Genomic DNA, 19,843 nt, shown 5'->3' on the forward strand with positions numbered 1-19,843 from the left:
ACTCTGTGCAACCCCATAGACGGCAGCCGACCAGGCTCCACTGTCCCTGGGATTCTCCAGGCAAGAACACTGGAGTGGGTTGCCATTTCCTTCTCCAATGTGTGAAAGTGAAAAGTGAAAGTGAAGTCGCTCAGTCATGTCTGACTCATAGCGACCCCATGGACTGCAGCCCACCAGGCTCCTCTGTACATGCGATTTTCTAGGCAAGAGTACTAGAGTGGCTTGCCATTGCCTTCTCCGGAAGGTATCTTTAGTGGGGACATAATTCTACACCATGACTCAGAGAAAGTCTCTAGAAATCTTGGCAACTAGAAAAAAAGGAGTGAAAACACATGAAGAAATGTAAAAGTGATTATTCCAAGATCTGTCCTTGGGTTCAAACATGCACCTGAACATGTAAACGGTAACAAAGAGTCAACTGGAAGAAACACACATGTGAAAAAGTTCATGTATGTTGGTCAGCTGCAACGTTCCTGTGAGTTGTCTGCAATGTGCTAGTGAAATGCCAGCAGGTCGTGAGTATGGGGTCTAGATCAGAGGCCATGTTCACCTCAGCCCCACCCCAGAAAGTACAGACCCAAAGTGCCAGGTTTCGCAGCGAACACCAGACCCCAAGAAGGCAGGCTGACCTACACGAGAAGGAAATGCAAAACTGAGGGGACACATGCGAATGTCTGGCTGCTTCACTGGGCCGCACAGCAGAGAACAACACCACACTGTAAGGCAACTGCTGCTGCTGCGTCGCTTCAGTCGTGTCCAACCCTGTGTGACCCCACAGACGGAAGCCCACCAGGCTCTCCCGTCCCTGGGATTCTCCAGGCAAGAACACTGGAGTGGGTTGCCATTTCCTTCTCCAATGAATGAAAGTGAAAAGTGAAAGTGAAGTCGCTCAGTCATGTCCGACCCTTAGCGACCCCACGGACTGCAGCCTACCAGGCTCCTCCATCCATGGGATTTTCTAGGCAAGAGTACTGGAGTGGCTTGCCATTGCCTTCTCCAGTAAGGCAACTACACTCCAATAAAAATTAATTTTAAAAAAGAAACAGTCCGGAGGGTGTTCAGAGGGCATCTCCGGTAAAGTCCAAACCCTAGGATATATATGAAAAGAAAGGGAAAATGAGTAGCGATAGGGGAGAAAAGACTTAAGGGGAACAAGAGAACCATCTTCAAATACTTGATGGGCAGACACGTAGAACAACTTTGAACTCATTGCTTTTCATCCTTTGGGCTAAGATCAAGTATAGCATGGGGACCTTCCAGGTGGCACAGTGGTAAAGAATGTACCTGCCAATTCAGGAAGCACCAGAGACTCGGGTTCGATCTCTGGGTTGGGAATATCTCCTGGAGAAGGAAATGGCAACCCAGTATTCTTGCCTGGAAAATCACATGGACAGAGGAGCCTGGTGGGCTACAGTCCATGGGGTCGCAAAGAGTCAGACAGGACTGAACATCTGAGCACCAAAACCTTTATTGTTAGTGGTAATGGGGAGATGGGTGTGAATTTAGTATACAACCCAGCTTGGGGGCTGCTGACATGGAGGAACATTCAGGTGGAAGGTGGGTGAGCCCTCACGTGGGATCCATGTAAAGAGGATCTCCACCCGAAGATCCCGTCCTTCTCGGTTTCAGGAAAGAAGAAAACATTGAGTGGAGCTGGAACACCTTCCAGCTATGCCCAGAGAGGCTCCTGATTCTGTTCGCACACCAATGAGCTCCCCCAGAGGAACCCATCAGATGCCAGGGTGATGGTCCCAGGACCCAGGGGGAACCAGCATAATTCGCCTGAGATAGCAAGTCTCCAATCTATCCTGGAGACATTTATCAGTGAAAATGGGGTCACAGACTGTATTCCAACAATCCACTTTTAGTACCTGTGGCTGCCAGGAAACTCAGCTGAATCTTGTTAAAATCAATCTTGTTAAAATCATTTTGACAACACCCCTCAAAGCTGGAACCCTAGGGCTCAGTGCTGCCAGTGGGCTGAAAAAATCTGGCCACCCTCCCGGTAACCTGAGAGAGGGTTTGGGAGGGGTGAGGATGGAGGTTCAGGTAGGTATGCAGGGCGAGGCGGGGATTTCTAGCTGTGCCTTCATAGATGGCCAGGTGCCCACAGTTCTGTAAGTGATGAAGATTTTCAAATATATATATACATGCGCACATGCATACATATCCTGAGTCATTCAGTCATGTCTGACTCTTTGCGACCCCATAGACTGTAGCCACCAGGCTCTTCTGCCCATGGAATTTTCCAGGCGACAATACTGGAGTGGGTTGTCTTTCCTACTCCAGGGGATCTTCCCAACCCAGAGACTGAAACAGTGACTCCTGCCTCTCCTGCATTGGCAGGTGGATTTTTACCATGAGAGCCACCTGGTGAGCCCCACACACAGGCACACAGACACACAGGCACACACACACACAGACACACAGGCACACACACACACAGACACACACACACACAGACACACACAGACACACAGGCACACAGACACACACACACACAGGCACACAGACACACAGGTACACAGACACACACACACAGACACACAGACACACAGGCACACAGACACACAGGCACACAGGCACACAGAAACACAGACACACAGGCACACAGAAACACAGACACACAGGCACACAGGCACACAGACACACAGACACACAGGCACACAGACACACACGAACACAGGCACACAGGCACACAGACACACAGACACACATGACCAGTTGCATCTGCCTGAAGGTTATCACAGGCAATCTTACCTGTTCTACACGTTAGGATCTTGGATAACACTTTTGTTTGCTGCTTAAGTTTAAAAAAAAGCAACTTAGTTCTAGAGATATGAACTGAATCGAGCCCTGTGAAACACAGCAGTGTGCTAAATACGTGATGGGAGAAAAATGAATTATGGCAGGAGCAAGCAGAGGGTGAGTGAGAGACTTTCTCCCTCCACTGGCTGTCAATGGGGTCGACGGGGCTGGAGATTTGGACTAACGAGAAAAAGCATAGGTTGACTCTCTGGGCGCATACAGGACCTGTCTGTGGTCACCTGGGGCTAAAACGTCCCCTCCAGCGGCCTCTGGCGTAGACACCTGGACACACAGGAAGGCAGCACAGGAGAGTTACCGGCCTGTCTGAGTCACTTCCTCCCAAAGAAGGCGTCTGTGGGTGGCCCTCAGTGAGTGTCCGGCAGCGAACGTCCATTCACGTGTTTTCCTATTTTTGTTGTTGCTCAGCAGCCCAGTTGTGTCCGACTCTGCGACCGCATGGACTGCAGCACCCCGGGCTCCTCTGTCCTCCACTATCTCTGGGAGTTTGTTCAAACTCATGTCCACTGAGTCAGTGAGCCATCTCGGTATCTGGAACAGAGCTGGCCCCCTCCTTCCTCCCATCCACGCCCCTGATCAGGTGTCAGCGTGCTTGTTTCTGATGCGGCAGACAGTAGATATTCGGGGCTTTATGGACCCTATGGTCTCTGACACAATTATTCCACGCTGCTACTGCCGCAGGACTGCAGGCAATTCATAAACAAACGGGCATGGCTGTGTGCCAATAAAACTTTATTTATGAAAACAAAGGATGGGCCAAATTTGTCCCATGGGCTGTAATTTGCTGACCTTAAATTAGTTCTCCACCTCTGCCTGAACCTGATATTTTTTCCCTTGCCCTTCTAAGCACGTGTCCTGTGGTCTATCTAAATGCTTCCCCGGATGCTGGCACTGGTCTGTGGGGCACGGAGGGCTGCCAGACGCCATACATGATGCCTAGTTAAAACTGAATTTCAGAGAAGCAACTGCAAATCTGTTTCAGGGTAAATATATCCCACATATTGCATGAGATATACTTACTGTAAGAAAAACTTTGTTTATCTGAATTCATATTTAACTAGGCAGAGGCTGTGTTTGTTGGCTTAATCTGCCAACCCCAGGGAATGAAACTTTAGCTTGGGAAGTGGCATGCCACCAGTGTGAGCGGATGCAGGAAGCTTCTTCCTGGTAAAGCTGGACTATTCTGTCCCACGGAGCCTCATCACAGACTTAGCATGATTTCCCAGGTGGCTCAGTGGTAAAGAATCTGCCTGCTAAGGCAGGAGACTCAGGTTCCATCCCTGGATCAGGAAGATCCCCTGGAGAAGGAACTGGCAGCCCATTCCAGGGTTCTGACCTGGGACATCCCATGGACAGAGGAGCCTGGCGGGCTACAGTCCACGGGGTCGCACAGAGTCGGGCAGGACTTAGTGACTGAACAGCAGCAACGAAAGACATGGAGAGGAAGAAGCCCCCACCTGGGCGGGCAGAGCTGGGCTTCTGCTCCCATGACCCCGCGGACGGGGGCCTGGGGACGGGGCTCAGCCAGCCAAGCCCGAAGGCTCAGGGGACCCTGGGAGCTCGAACTTGCCTGCTGCGCTGTTCAGTCTGCCCTGCCCTGGACGGGAGCAGAGACTGTTTTCTCGTGAGTTCACCATCCCACACCACTTCTGAGGCTCCAGGCTCTGGTCTCAGGGGCGCACCCCTCCCCTTGTGGTGGAAACTTCACCCTTTGCTTTTGTAAGAAATAAAACGCTACCAGCACGCGCACCCTGCATCCCTTTCTTCTCTGCTGGTGTTCAATGTAGTTACCGAAACGCACTGCATTGGTAGATGAAAATGTGCTACATTACAAATATGTCAATACGTAGACTGAATAAGCGCTGATACGTTTCCCTAGCATTAAACCTTAACTTCTTGACTCTGAGGAAGATGCTATTATTTTCACTATCTTTCAGGTAGGGAAACTGAGGCACGGGGGAACTAACCACCGTGATCAGGTGGACGCAGTCAGCAGGAGGCGGGGGTGGGGTCGGGGTCGGGGGATGGGGAAGGCGGGCTCAGGACTCGAGGAACTCGACCTCTGAGCCCCGTGAAGCCACGCCACCCCCTCCAAAAATTACCTAAACGTTTCTCGTTTTCAATATCCGAGTCCTAATGGCTTGTTTTAACCATGGCATTTGTGTCTTTTTGATTCTTATAGAAAAAATTTTAATGTAAAAGTAAAAAGTGCCAACAAAATATAGGAACTTTTAACTTTGTGGTTTCTTACTTTATTACTTTTACTACTTTCTAGATTGTTTTCTATGTGCAGGGGTGTGTGTGTGTGTGTAAACCTTAAGCGCATACACTTGACAAAATTGAGACATCCCCCCTCTTATTTTCTGATCTTCTACCTGGAAAGCTGCACGAGTCTAAGACCTCGAGCTCAGGAAAGGTCTGGAAATGCTAACTGCGTGGGGGCCGGATCTGCGCGTACTTCAGCCTGAGTTCAGGGGAGAGGCATCCGCCCACCCCAGCTGTCTGGAATCCCAGCAGCTCCAGGATCAACAGGCCAGCAGGTGTGGAAAGAGCAGGAAATTGGGGTCCAGGACGCCAATGTCGTGCAGGTGCAAACCGCTCCCCTGTCCCTCACCAGCCCCTCTGTGTGCAGCGGGGATAATGCTGTCCCGGCACCTGTGTCCTGCATCCTGCATCCAAAATCCCGCCACTCTCCCCCCAGCTGGCCGCTCCTCTCCGGACCCGTTTCCTTCCCATCCCCAGGGTTCTGTTTCCCTCAGCTCTGAGACCTTTTCCGACCTTGACCATGAGAAACAGGTGCAGTCCTTGTCTTTAGCTGCCTACCCAAGCCTCCGCCAGGACAGGCACTTGGGGGATCGGAGCCCCCTGCCCACTCAATCCCCTTACCCTGGAGTCTTCCTTCTTCCAGGGCAAGTGGGCCTCACAGAACTGACTCCAGAAGAAGCATATCAGTTCAGTTCAGTCGCTCAGTCCTGTCTGACTCTTTACGACCCCATGAACCGCAGCACGCCAGGCCTCCCTGTCCGTCACCAACTCCCGGAGTCCACCCAAACCCACGACTGCTTTATCTTTCCCCAACGACCTCTGTCCCTCAAGGTCACAGAAACTGCCATTTAACTTGTCTTCATCCTGGGGCTCACGGGCCAAAAGTCACAGCAGAACAACAACATGGGGTGCCGGACAGGAACCACAAAAGTGCCGATTCCTGGGCCTTTTATTCCAGAAGTCATCACTTGCTGATGCCAAGTAGAAGCTGGATCCCAGGACAGGAGCGGGTAGGAAGGGAAGAGAAGGGGAGAAGCTGCCATCACGTGCTTGACTAGACCCAGTGCCACGAAACAGGACAGCGGTGAGGACCGCAGCGGTGCTGGGGGCCGGGTTCCTTCACCCCCTTCATCCACTTGCTCCCCCCACCACTCAGCCAGGTGTGTGTGGGGCTTTGAGTGCAGCTGGAGCGGGGAGCAGCCGACTCGCTGCCCCTCCTGGAACCCTGGGCACAAAAAGGCAGGTGGGTGCCAGCAGAGAGAGGGGACCCCCGAGACCACTTCCCACCCCAGAGATGTCCCAGGTGGAGCCAGGTGGCTGAGGCTTGAATCCCACCCTGAGACTTGCTGCTGGAGAAACCAGACCAAGTTCCTTACACGTTCGAGACTCCAGCCTCCGCACGTGGACACAGGGTTCTCCACTCGCGTCATCTAAACCACTGTTCGTTTCCCTCTCTGTGTCCCATCTCCCCAAGCTTCAGCTGCTCTGCCTGCTTCTAACCCAGCATTTCCATGTTGATACTTTCCTGTTGCTTTTATTTAAATGCTTGTTCAGGACTAGTTCATGGGCTCCCCTGGAGGCTCAGATGGTAAATGCCTCCCCTCAATATGGGAGAGCTGGGTTCTATCCCTGGGTCGGGAAGATCCCCTGGAGAAGGAAATGGCACTCCACTATTCCAGTAGTCTTGCCTGGAAGATCCCATGGGAAGAGAACCCTGGTAGGCTACAGTCCATGGGGTTGTAAAGAGTCAGACATGACTGAGTGACTTCACTTTTTTCTTTCTTTCAGGACTGAGGAAACACATCCCTTCTGCTGAGCCCAGGACATATGCCCGACAGTAGTCAGGTCCATCTCGGGAGAACACCAGAGTCCAGCAGCCTCGTTCCTGTCCTGCCTTTGCCCCACAGACACCCCATTCTGGGGACCCACAAAGCAGTGGGGACAGTTACCAGATCTCCTGAAGCCGAGCCATCGTGGGGGAAGCCCTCTCCCCATGGCAGGCTGGAATTCAGGGTCTAAAGGCCCAAGCCATTAGACTTGGCTCTCCTTCTCCAGGATGGAGCTGTAGCGTCCTTAGGGGTCCTCGGGACCCTCCACTCAAGTAGAAAGAAAGCCCCTTTCCCAGCAGACTGGCACCGAACCCAGAGATGCCTTGCTCTCAGGCTGTCGGTTTCCTCCTGAACAACATGTTTATTGAAACCAGCATTTATTTTCCTGATGGGATCCTGAAAGACAGAGAGAGCCTTGGGGACGATGAAACCCGTCTGGTAGGGAAGCAGCGGGGCCGCCCGAAGCTCTGACTCTACAGTCAGCCTCCGCCTCGGTCGCTCCGTAGACGGAGTCTGGAACAAATTGCAATATTTAATGCACAATTATGGTTTTCAATAAATTGTTCCCAGATGGCTCAGGGAAGCAGCATTAAGCAGAAAACAAGGAATGATCAAATTTTAATGAATTTTGCCTTGTTTCCTTCGTAAATCCTAGTTGAAGCTGTGGTTCAAGAGTGTTATCAGCTACAGGGGTGTGTGTGCATACATGTGTGTAAGGCATTAGACACACCTGCATGTTTAATACGTACAAGTGCGTGTGCAAGGAGCACGTGCTGTGTGCTGTGCTTAGTCACTCAGTCGTGTCTGACCATGTGACCCCATGCACGGTACTCGCCAGACTCCTCTGTCCGTGGGATTCTCCAGGGAAGAATACTGGAGCGAGTTGCCATGCCCTGCTCCAGGGGATCTTCCCAACCCCGGGATCACACCCAGGTCCCCCGCACTGCAGGCAGATTCTTCGTAATCTGAGGCACCAGGGAAGCCCGCGTAGCGAGCGCGCACGGATAGACTGGTGCGTCCGCCTCTATGTTTCGTTTGTTCAGCGTCTTCTGTGCACAAGCTTTGTGCTCAGTGATGTTCACTGTATTCCTCACTATTCTGCCAGAAAGATGACGTTATTCCCATTTTAGAGATAAGAATGTTGAGGTTCTGAGAAGTACTTGTCGAAGGTCATCAAAAAACTAGTGATGGAAATAGTGAGTGGCCACCCCCTCCTTGTGCCTAACGAGTGCCTTTGTCCTGTATCGAGCACGCGGTTAGTGTGTCAGACGGACAGGAGGAGTGACGATAGAGCCAGATAAATACACTGTCGGGGAGAAGGCACCCGCCAGGGTCTTCACCCACCAGGCCGTGCACACGCCTGAACTCTGACCCTGTTGCTGGGAAACGCCTGCCCTCTGGCAGCTGCGTGGCTGCTCCTCTCATCACTGGCCAAGCTCAAACGCCACACCCCGAGCTGCCTGCCCAAGCCCCGGTCTGACACTCTCAATTTGTCTATCGGATCACTCTATCGGCACAGCTGTATCTCTGTTTAATAATTGTCTCGCCTGTCCTAAAACGCACTGCAGGAGGCCAGGGGCTCTGTTTATCTTCTTTCTAGTTCAGCTTGTGAATCCTGCATATTTATTCAGTACACGAGCCATGTTGGTCTCTCCCCCACTACCTGCTGTGTGTTTGGGGTTTGAGGTACATCAGCCCGGCGCCCCTCCTGGTGGTCTTTGGGCGCCGGAGTTGAGGCGGCCCTGACTCGGACCATGTGCCTCCTCCCACGCGGGTCTTGGGCCCAGCATTCGGGGCGCTTGGTGTTTCTCTCCCTCAGTCAATGGGCAGAGTGACATACTGGCATGGAAGACCCATGCCAAGAGTGAGGGAGGTTCTGCTTCAATCGTTTCACACCAAATCAGATGGAGGGGCTGTTCCCACGCCGACACTAGTCCCCTCCTGGCCAAGCGCGGAGCCTTGGTCCAGTGTCTGCCAAGCACAAGTGTTGCTGATTAAGTACCATAGACATTCGGGCAGCACGTGACACGCAGCCTGGATGAGGTGGCTCACGAGTCCCAAAGCGCGGAGCCCACTGGTGCCTGTGGGCGCCCTGAGGATGGATTTTCTAAGAGTGATGGACACGCAACATCCCTGGGTGTCATGCACTAACTGGCGTCTCCCAGCACCTGGAGGGCAGGTACGGGTGTGGACACTTTCTTCCTATGGCCATGGGCAGGCAGGCCAGAAAGAGCAGGCTTTGGGGTCCTGGTGAAACTGGGTGTATTTTAACTGTACCACCTGATGAGGTGGGACTCCAGACACTTTTCTTGCCTTCTCAGAGGCAGGACAGCCCCCTTTGCTAAGTGATCGATGTAATTACTCCTTCTTAGAGGCGCAGTGAGGGCTGTGGAGAGGAGTGGGTGACAAGGTGATCACAGCATCCGAGACAGGACTGCTCAGTCCGTGTCCTCCCCCGGGTGCAAAGCGCCTTCAGAAAAGCCAGGCAGAAGCAGGTGCGCAGGTAGCAACCTGGTACTCTGGTTACTCTGGTCTTCGGAGTAAGCCTCCTGGGCTCTGTCAGAGAGAAAGGGTCCAACCGGGCCTGGTGGACAGTCAGTGACCTCCCTGTGACCATCCCTCTTTCTCAAGAGCCTCCAACAGAGAGAACTGCCTCTCATACAATGGAGACTCCACGCCCCAGAAAGGAGCGGTAGGAACCCAGCTGCTCTGAAACCTCGGGGATCTCCAGCCTGGCCCTCAAGCAAGCATGACAAGGGCATTTGCCCCCGACTGCCATCCACCAAGGTCCCAGCTGCGTGGTCAGGCTTGCCTCGCCTCTGCAACCTGTGCCCTGTGTTCCAATGCCTCCAGGCCGGATGATGCGACTGGATGGTTCCACGCATGTGCGCCTGGCAGGGGCGGAACCTAGTGCCCGTCACCTGCTCCCCAGGACCCAGCAGTAGGCCCCCAGATTCCAGGGCTGTGAGAAGCATCTGAAGGAAGGAGGAGGAAAAGGGCTCAAGGCCGCCTCGGCGCTGGTGTTTGACTATCAGTCGGCGCTTCCTCCATGCAGGCATGTCCTCAGCTTTTCTTAATTCTTGCACCAGTCCTTGAAAGTGGCACTATCACGGTTATTCCCACTTCAGAGATGATGAAACGAAGGTCAAAAGGGATCAAATGACCCACACAGGGTGGGCAAAGTTAGCAGGTAACAGATTTGAACCCACGCACCTTGCCACTCAAAGTCCAATCCTCCACCAACAGAATCCACACCTTATGGGAGTTTGTTGGGAACACAGTCTTGGGCCTCACCCAGGCCCACTGAATCAGAATTTGTCCTCTAATAAGATTATCTTAATTAAATGTGTCAACACTAAGAGCTCTATAGCTTGGCGAAATAACACATTACTTTAAAAAAAAAATCATGCATTTGTACAAGATTCACCCAATGCACAAGGCAGACCTATGGATTCAAAATAGTCAATGATAGAGTTTTAGCTTTCATGTTGCAAATAACCTTTAAGAAATGACTACTTGTGTGCTTTTAGTGCAGTATCAAATAAGCACATACCTGAAGATGTTATTCAAGTGAAAGTCACTCAGTCATGTCCGACTCTTTGCAACCCCATGAATTATAAAGTCCATGGAATTCTCCAGGCCAGAATACTAGAGTGGGTAGCCTTTCCCTTCTCCAGGGGAAGCTTCCCAACCCAGGTCTCCAGCATTACCAGCTGAGCCACAAGGGAAGCCCAAGATTCAAAAAAGAAAAACTTGAAAGAATCTTCAAGTGAGAGAAAGAGTCACTCTTCTTACAGCAGCGCTCCAGCGAACACGTGCGGGAGGAACAGAAACAGAAAATCACCACGTGCAACATCAGGGGATAATCGTTGCACACAGGGGTCACTGGGGGGTGGCAACATGTTTGGACAAAAGGATGAGGACAAGCTGGATCTTGAGTAGCCTTGAATCATCTTCCCATGAGATACCTATTAACCGCAAACAAATAATGACAGTGGAGAAAGCTGACAGAGACCCTCTTAACCAAGCGGTCCAGATTAACCACACCCGACACAAGGCTTCCCCATGCCAAGGACTCCCTGCTATGATTCACAGCAGCATTTCACGGTATTCTTGCCAGAATGCATCTGATCTTGAGGATACCTACAAACGCCCAAACTGGACAACAGTCCACAAAAACAAACAAAAATAGGCCAACACTCCTAAAAACAGTGCTGAGGTCACAAAAGACAAAGAGAGGCCAGAAGAAATGCTCCAGATCAGAGACACTGAGAAATACGAGAACGAAACCCTGGGCCAGAAAAGGGCCCTGAGGGGACAGTCGTGGAAATTTGAATAATCTGCATATTAGTTCATAGGGTTGGACCCACAGTAAGTTCTGGTTGTCATCATTTTAGTGTGATTATGTAAGGCCTGGCCGTTTGGGGAAGTCAGGGGCGGGGTGTTCAGGAACTCTGTGAACTCTTTCTATAATTTCATTGTTCTAAAACTTTTAAAAAATAAAGAATTGTTAAAAATGTGCTTCATGTGAATAGACTCCAGAGTGGCTCTTCAGAGCCTTGTGTCGTGGTAACTGAGGGGACATGAGGAAGACACGCGGAACGGTTCCGTGAGTTTTGACGGAATTGTTTGAAATTAATTTGAATTATGCCATTAAACAGATGTGCTCCATGGGGCATGGACAACTTCTTATTTCTTAAACGTCTACCCACTGCTGCATCAGATGGCATCAAATTAATTATACAGAGTTATCAAGGGACGTGACATAACCAGCCTTGGCACAGTCATACATCATCACAGGTCACGCACAGGCACTGCCAGGCCAGGACGGGGGCTTTCCACCATCCTGGGATCAGATCCAACCTGACAGGCTGGCTGATGACTCTCCACGCACACCCGGAGCACACTCATCTGCATCTGAAAACTTAAATGTGAGCACAAAGTGAAAATACCCAAGTGGAAGAGACGTGTCTAAAATCGTCAGAACCGGTTAACTGGTACAACTAATTATCCACGCTTAACAATGGGAGGTATATACAAGGTATGTTTACACATATGTTTTATACATTTAAATATTGTATGCTATAATTAGAGAATTGTTGCATAGGTACTTGGATATCTTATGCAGCATATGAAATATTAAGACTCAGATATAAGTGAGAGAGCAATCAGTCAGGTGGATGGGCTGGATGAAGAAATGAAAGATAGACAGATTGACTTGCATACATATCTGGAAAACAGACAAAGGAGAAAGTTATACTTTTTAAAGCAAAATAAGTTAGATGTGTTCTAGTGTCTAGTTTGTTCTATTAGAGTGCTTTTTTCTTTCAAAAAGCAGTGCTTTCTTGAGGATTTACAAAGCACTCTGACTCACTCCTGCCCTGAATTTTGTTCCATAAAGAAAGTCCTTACACACAATCAAACCAGAGCCAATCTTTCTTACGGTAAATGCTCAGTTTCTTCAATTAAATAATAGAAGCATTAGGTGTATCCCGCAGCAAATATTGGTTGAGCGAATAAATAAATGGATGATCAAGAATAATCATGAATGTGAAAGTTGCTCAGTTGTGTCCAACGCTCTGCAACCATGGACTGTACCCCACCAGGCTCCGCTCTCATGGAACTCTACAGGTAAGAACACTGGAGTGGGTAGCCTTTCCCCTCTCCAGGTGATCTTCCAGACCCAAGGATCAAACGTGGGTCTCCCGCATTGCAGGCAGATTCTTTACCATCTGAGCCACCAGGGACACAGCTTTATATCTGGAATGAAGGTTAATACAGAAGAAACTAACACAAAATACAATCTATTAAAGATATATAACCTTCAACTCAAAGTAGAACTTGAGTCCTAACTTCAAAAATGGGTTGAAGGTTCCCCGGTCAGATTTCTATTTACACTTAATTAATCATCCGTTCATTTCACACTTCCAACCATCCTTCTGCTCTTACATCATCCATCCCCCCATCCATCCATCATCATCCATTCATTCAGCAAAAGCTTAGAGACCCCAGGACACTAGCTTAAGGACTGACTCTGCTAAGACAAATAAGACATGAACCTTTTGCAAAGAAGTCGGTAACTTTGGGGAAGAAAATTCCGTGAATCAACCCACACCGGCCATCAGCGGCTACAGGGCCTGTTGTAAGGCAGCTGACCAGGCTAGACACAGGTCTGTTAAGACAGCGGTTTGCACAGCTGCTTGCTTGCCTGCTCCTGGCTGCTCAAGGCTGCAGAACCTTGGCTCCCATTCCCTCATTCAATCCCCGGCTGTTTTTCAGGTGGCTGTTACGATGATGCATCTGGCAGGGTTCTGCAAAGACCCTCCAGCACTGTAGGAAAGACAGCAGCTGTAATAGCATTTGTGCCACCGGGCCCACAGGAGGCTCCTCGCCCAGGTGGACAGGCTCGCCAGGAAGGGAGGGGTCCTCTCACCTGGAAGATGAGCGGGGTGAGTAGGGCCGGGGCTGAAGGACATGGCCCGGCCACCGGAAACAGCGAGTGAGAGGGTACGAGACGCGAGAAAGAGGGCCTGGTGGAGCTGGGACGGGCTCTAGCAGGGGCAGGGCTGGGCAAGGGACGCAGACTGAGGGGCCAGCTGGGGTCGTGCCCCCAAGCCTGGAGGGCACAGAGTCTATCTTGAAGGTCTCAGCAAGAGACTTGCTCTTGAACCTGAGACTGCCTTTGAGAATTGTCAAAGGCCAGGAACCAGTGAGCGGGAAACCCCTGCCCAGTCATCCCCTCCCTCCCTGGGGGGTGGTCCTGCTGCCCACCCAGGCCAAGTCTCAGGTCCACCAGGCCCAACCCCGTGCTTCCTTTCTCTGGATCAGGAAGCCCAAGGCTGGAGGCTGGAGAGATGGAAGAAGCTTTATGTATTTTTTTCTTGAGAAATTTTCCTGATTGAAAAACAATTTTTTAAAAAACTGTTTTCATAAAATCAGTCCTTTTGATTTGAGGTGTTTAGGGGGATTTTGTAATATTCTGTCAGCTGGCTGTGGTTTTTTAAAATGTATGTATCTTTAATTGGAGGATAATTGCTTTAAAATGTTGTGTCAGTTTCCTCCATACATTGACATGATTCAGCCACAGGTATCCATCTGTCCCCATCCTCTGGAACCTCCCTCCCACCTCCACCCCATCCCGCTCCTCTAGGCTGTCACAGAAGAAGTTTTAAACTGGATGCGTTTCCAAGTTTTGACTTGATACCTCATGAGATTGTTTTAAATTACCAAATGAGTCTGTCTCGGAAGGGTAATACCTGGGATTGACCCATGAGGGGAAAAAAATATAGACCTGTGCCAGAATTCATTGAGGAACAAATAATCAGAGCAGGTTTGGGAGGATTTTCTGGGGGGACTTCCCACCTGGTACAGTGGTAAAGAATCTGCCTGCCAATGCAGGAGACACAAGAGACATGGGTTCGATCCTTGGGTCAGTCAGGAAGATTCCCTGGGGGAGGAAATGGCAATCCACTACAGTACTCTTGCCTGGAAAATCCCATGGACAGAGGAGCCTGGTGGGCTACGGTCCATGGGGTTGCAGAGTCAGACACGACTGAGCAGGCACTTCAATACTGGGGTGAGACGTGGTGAGGTGTTTCCTCCCTGCCCCTCTCCTGCTCTGACTCTCCTCGGGGAGGAGAAGAACTTCCTTTGCACGGGACCTGCCGGGCGTCAGTGAGGACAGCTGATCAGCCCAGGGAGGGCGAGCTGGGAATAGGGTCCCAGGAGAGCTGGTGAAGCAAATGGGAGAGTGGCCCAGAGCAAGAAGACGAGAGCACAGGGACGCAGGACTCGGATGGCGAGAGGTGCAAGGAGGGGAGCTCGTGTAGAGAGAAGTCTCTCTCCCCATCGGAGGTGTTCAGACTCTACCCTGCATCCACCTCACCTGGTGGGGGCGGGGGTGGGCCGGGCACCCCGGGGCGTCTGCATCTGCAAGCCCGGCGGAGCCCGAGAACCTGCATTTCTAAGTTCCCATATGGTGCTGATCGGCTGGTTCCGCCTTGAGACCCATGATGAGTCTTCTCTGAATAACTGTGGACAGAGCTGCCCAGTGTCCATCACAACCACATTCATCGTGGACGGTGGAACCAGTGCATCCTGAGAACTCACAGGCGTCCCTGTGAGCAAAGAGTACAAGGCAGATGGCAAGTTTCGCCATCAAACACTGGTGCTCCCTGGGTCTGAGACTCAGCCTCGCCCTAGGCCAGCATGGGAGAGTCCTGGCCTGGAGACCTCCTGCTCCCAAGCTGGTGGGCTCATGTCCTCTTGTCCCCCTGGGCATTGGGGCTCCCTCAGGGCTGCCCTCAGGGAGGTTACGTCTGTGCTCCAGCTCCTGTTCTGAGAACCCTGGGTCCCAAGCTTCGATCAAGCATTTCTCAGGACTGAGGTGTCTCTCCTGCTGGTCCCTCACCTGCCGGCCAGGTTGCCCGTGTCGTCAGGCCCGATGGCACTGCGGTGTTCTGTTCTGCGACAGAAGTGGTACTTCCCGGTGATTGCTGGGTCCCGGGGCTTATCTAAAATGGCCGTAATGTGGTGGTCCCATAAACCTGGGGGAGGGGCAGGGGACCCGGTCACCCTGGAGGCTGGAAGGGATCAGACACACCTGTAAATGGTGATGAGTGACCCCGGTTTGTGGAACACTCTCACCCGCCTCCTCCCGCTGACTTTGATTTGACCTTAACTCGATCAGTGTTGCATCTTCCCTGTGGGATAAAAGGAAAGAAACAGTGCACTAAAGCTCTTCATTAAAGCTCTCCGTTGGGTGGGATAAAGTGGCCTGATAGGGGTCTGAGCCAAAGCTGGGCCCTCCCCCATCACACAGCACTCAGCACTTCCTGGGCGTCAGTGGAAAGTCTTCCTCAGAGGAGCAGGGCTAGCAAGCGTTCCTGCCTTACCACTTTCTAACCACGGGGTCACTCCCAGCCTGTCCGGGTAGTAGATACCTTGGCGGCCGGCTATTTGCAGCTCTCAGAAACCCCCCTAACTTGGCATCATCCCTCATCCAAGGGCATCAGGCCAGCACCAGCCGTGGTGGCAGCACACGCCCCTTCAGGGATCATAACCGGCGGGGCCCTGGCGTGGAAACCTGGCCAAGGCAGAAAAATGCTGAGAGCACACTGCTGTGCATGTGGGAGGAGCCAAGAAAGCCTGGAGGGGTGAAGGCTGGAGGAGGGGCTGGGGACGGAAGACAGACAGACAGACACATAGGCACAGAGAGAGAAAGATAAAGCCACACAGAGACGCAGACAGCGGTCAACAGAGAGGCAGACTCAAAGGCAGACAGACAGACACAGGCAGAGACAGACAGACGGAAGAGACAGCAAGGAGGGTCTTCCTGCTCCTGGTTCTTACCCCTGCCCCACAAGCCCTGGCTCATCCTACCTTGGGGTACTTGGGATAGCCTTAATTCTAGTAAAAATATATCTTCTTTTTTTTTCCAGCCAGCTCAACTTAGTGTTTTTTCCTGAGGCCCAAGAGTCTGACCAGCTCAGGTCCTCAGCAGCCTTTCGCCCTCACCCAGCTCCCTGTTTCACTCTTTTGCCCCTGGTGCCAGCCCGGGGTTGGCTGACTTTGACCCTGACTTGTCCCCACTGCCCTGGACTGAAGGCCTGACCTCTGGTTCCAGACTCAGGCCAGCCAGGCCTCCTTTGTCATGGCCCCTCTTCACCTGCGGGTTGTAAACTGGAGCCTGATGACCTTGATGCTGACCTGCCCTTGGCCCACTGACAAAACCCTTCTTTTTAGAGGAAGACATCACTTCCCACTTTAAGCCCAAACTTTAAGGTTTGCCGGGAACCAGGCCACAAGAAGCGCCTGGGGAGATGCATAGTCCCTTTTGGAAGGGCTCGTTTTTGCTTATTCTTGCCAAAAACCAAGGCCATTTTAATTAAACCTTTCCCTCCAGACTATTTGTACAAGCCCCGCTTCACAGCCGAGAAACACCAGGCGCAGACAAGGACCCAGCACGGGCAGCTCCCACCTGCCTGCAACCAGGTCCCGAGGTTTGGAAATCCAACAGGGGCAGGCCTGGTAAACCCCAGCCCAGAGGATGCCAGTTACACATGCCCTCACTGAGTGCTGGCGGTCCAAGAACCTCAGCCAGCAAAGGAAAGATCGCAGAGAAGCCCAGAAATGCTGTAAGTCATCACCACGCCCTGGTCACTACTGACAAGAAAACGGAGAAGCTGCAACTGTGGCCTCAGGCAACCTCCATCCTCGAAAAACGCAGGTTCCAGGTGTCACATTCTCCGTCAGCTCGGGATAAGAAAGCCTGTGCACCGGGTGCCTTAGGCTTCCCGTGTGTGTGGAGACCCCCGGAGCTTAAGGGAAATGCTGATTCTTGCCCTCCCAGTCGAGGCTGCTGGCATTCGGTGCAATACTCCTGAGAGGAGTCACAGTTACAATTAGATGACCACGCTGCAGTGGTCCTCAGGCTAAACGCAGAGAAACACGCGTGCTCAGGTGCTCAGTGGTGCTCAGCTCTGTGCGACCCCACGGACTGTAGCCCGCCAGACTCCTCTGTTCATGGGATTCTCCAGGCAAGAATACTGGAGCAGGTTGCCATTTCCTCCTCCAGGGGATCTTCCCAAATCAGAGGATGGGCCCGCATCGCCTGCATTGGCAGGTGGATTCTTTGCCCAAAACTCGGAGAAACTGGGGGATAAATATAGACTTTAAGGTAGACGCGATATTTTCAGTGTTCAGAGGATGCCTGGTGGGAATTCTGCTTCATGAGGTCACAGACACCTCAGTGCCACCGATCTGCAGAAGCTCGTTAGGGTTCCAACCTGTTGATGGCAGCCTTTCTACTTTCCAGCGAAGATACAGAATTTTTCCTGTTTTTTGTATCTCTATGATGTCCTCTTTCACTTTCATCAAGAGGCTTTTGAGTTCCTCTTCACTTTCTGCCATAAGGGTAGTGTCATCTGCATATCTGAGGTTATTGATATTTCTCCCAGCAATCTTGATTCCAGCTTGTGCTTCTTCCAGCCCAGCGTTCCTCATGATGTACTCTGCATATAAGTTAAATAAGCAAGGTGACAATATACAACCTTGACGTACACCTTTTCCTATTTGGAACCAGTCTGTTGTTCCATGTCCAGTTCTAACTGTTGCTTCCTGACCTGCATACAGGTTTCTCAAGAGGCAGGTCAGGTGGTCTGGGATTCCCATCTCTTTCAGAATGTTCCACAGTTTATTGTGATCCACACAGTCAAAGGCTTTGGCATAGTCAATGAAGCAGAAATAGATGTTTTTCTGGAACTCTCTTGCTTTCTCCATGATCCAGCGGATGTTGGCAATTTGATCTCTGGTTTCTCTGCCTTTTCTAAAACCTGCTTGAACATCTGGGAGTTCACGGTTTACATACTGCTGAAGTCTTACAAATAGCTGTGAAAAGAAGAGAAGCGAAAAGCAAAGGAGAAAAGGAAAGATATAAGCATCTGAATGCAGAGTTCCAAAGAATACCAAGGAGAGATATGAAAGCCTTCCTTAGTGATCAATGCAAAGAAATAGAGGAAAACAACAGAATAGGAAAAACAAGAGACCTCTTCAAGAAAATTAGAGATTCCAAGGGAACATTTCATGCAAAGATGGGCTCGATAAAGGACAGAAATGGTATGGACCTAACAGAAGCAGAAGATATTAAGAAGAGGTGGCAGGAATACACAGAAGAACTGTACAAAAAAGATCTTCACGACCAAGATAGTCACGATAACGTGATCACTGACCTAGAGCCAGACATCTTGGAATGTGAAGTCAAGTGGGCCTTAGAAAGCATCACTACGAACAAAGCTAGTGGTGGTGATGGAATTCCAGTTGAGCTATTTCAAGTCTTGAAAGATGATGCTGTAAAAGTGCTGCACTCAGTATGCCAGCAGATTTGGAAAACTCAGCAGTGGCCACAGGACTGGAAGAGGTCAGTCTTCATTCCAATCCCTAAGAAAGGCAATGCCAAAGAATGCTCAAACTACCGCACAATTGCACTCATCTCACACGCTAGTAAAGTCATGCTCAAAATTCTCCAAGCCAGGCTTCAGCAGTATGTAAACCGTGAACTCCCAGATGTTCAAGCAGGTTTTAGAAAAGGCAGAGAAACCAGAGATCAAATTGCCAACATCCGCTGGATCATGGAGAAAGCAAGAGAGTTCCAGAAAAACATCTATTTCTGCTTCATTGACTATGCCAAAGCCTTTGACTGTGTGGATCACAATAAACTGTGGAACATTCTGAAAGAGATGGGAATCCCAGACCACCTGACCTGCCTCTTGAGAAACCTGTATGCAGGTCAGGAAGCAACAGTTAGAACTGGACATGGAACAACAGACTGGTTCCAAATAGGAAAAGGTGTACGTCAAGGTTGTATATTGTCACCTTGCTTATTTAACTTATATGCAGAGTACATCATGAGGAACGCTGGGCTGGAAGAAGCACAAGCTGGAATCAAGATTGCTGGGAGAAATATCAATAACCTCAGATATGCAGATGACACCACCCTTATGGCAGAAAGTGAAGAGGAACTCAAAAGCCTCTTGATGAAAGTGAAAGAGGAGAGTGAAAAGTTTGGCTTGAAGCTCAACATTCAGAAAACAAAGATCATGGCATCTGGTCCCATCACTTCATGGGAAATAGATGGAAAAACAGTGGAAACAGTGTCAGACTTTATTTTTTTGGGCTCCAAAATCACTGCAGATGCTGATTGCAGCCATGAAATTAAAAGACGCTTGCTCCTTGGAAGGAAAGTTATGACCAACCTTGATAGTATATTAAAAAGCAGAGACATTACTTTGCCAACCAAGGTCCGTCTAGTCAAGGCAATGGTTTTTCCCGTGGTCATGTATGGATGTAAGAGTTGGAATGTGAAGAAAGCTGATTGTCGAAGAATTGATGCTTTTGAACTGTGGTGTTGGAGAAGACTCTTGAGA

Source organism: Moschus berezovskii, chromosome 4, assembly GCF_049115385.1.
Source record: "Moschus berezovskii isolate FMDL1 chromosome 4, NW_MosBer_1.0, whole genome shotgun sequence".
In the NCBI taxonomy this organism is placed as follows: Eukaryota; Metazoa; Chordata; class Mammalia; order Artiodactyla; family Moschidae; genus Moschus; species Moschus berezovskii.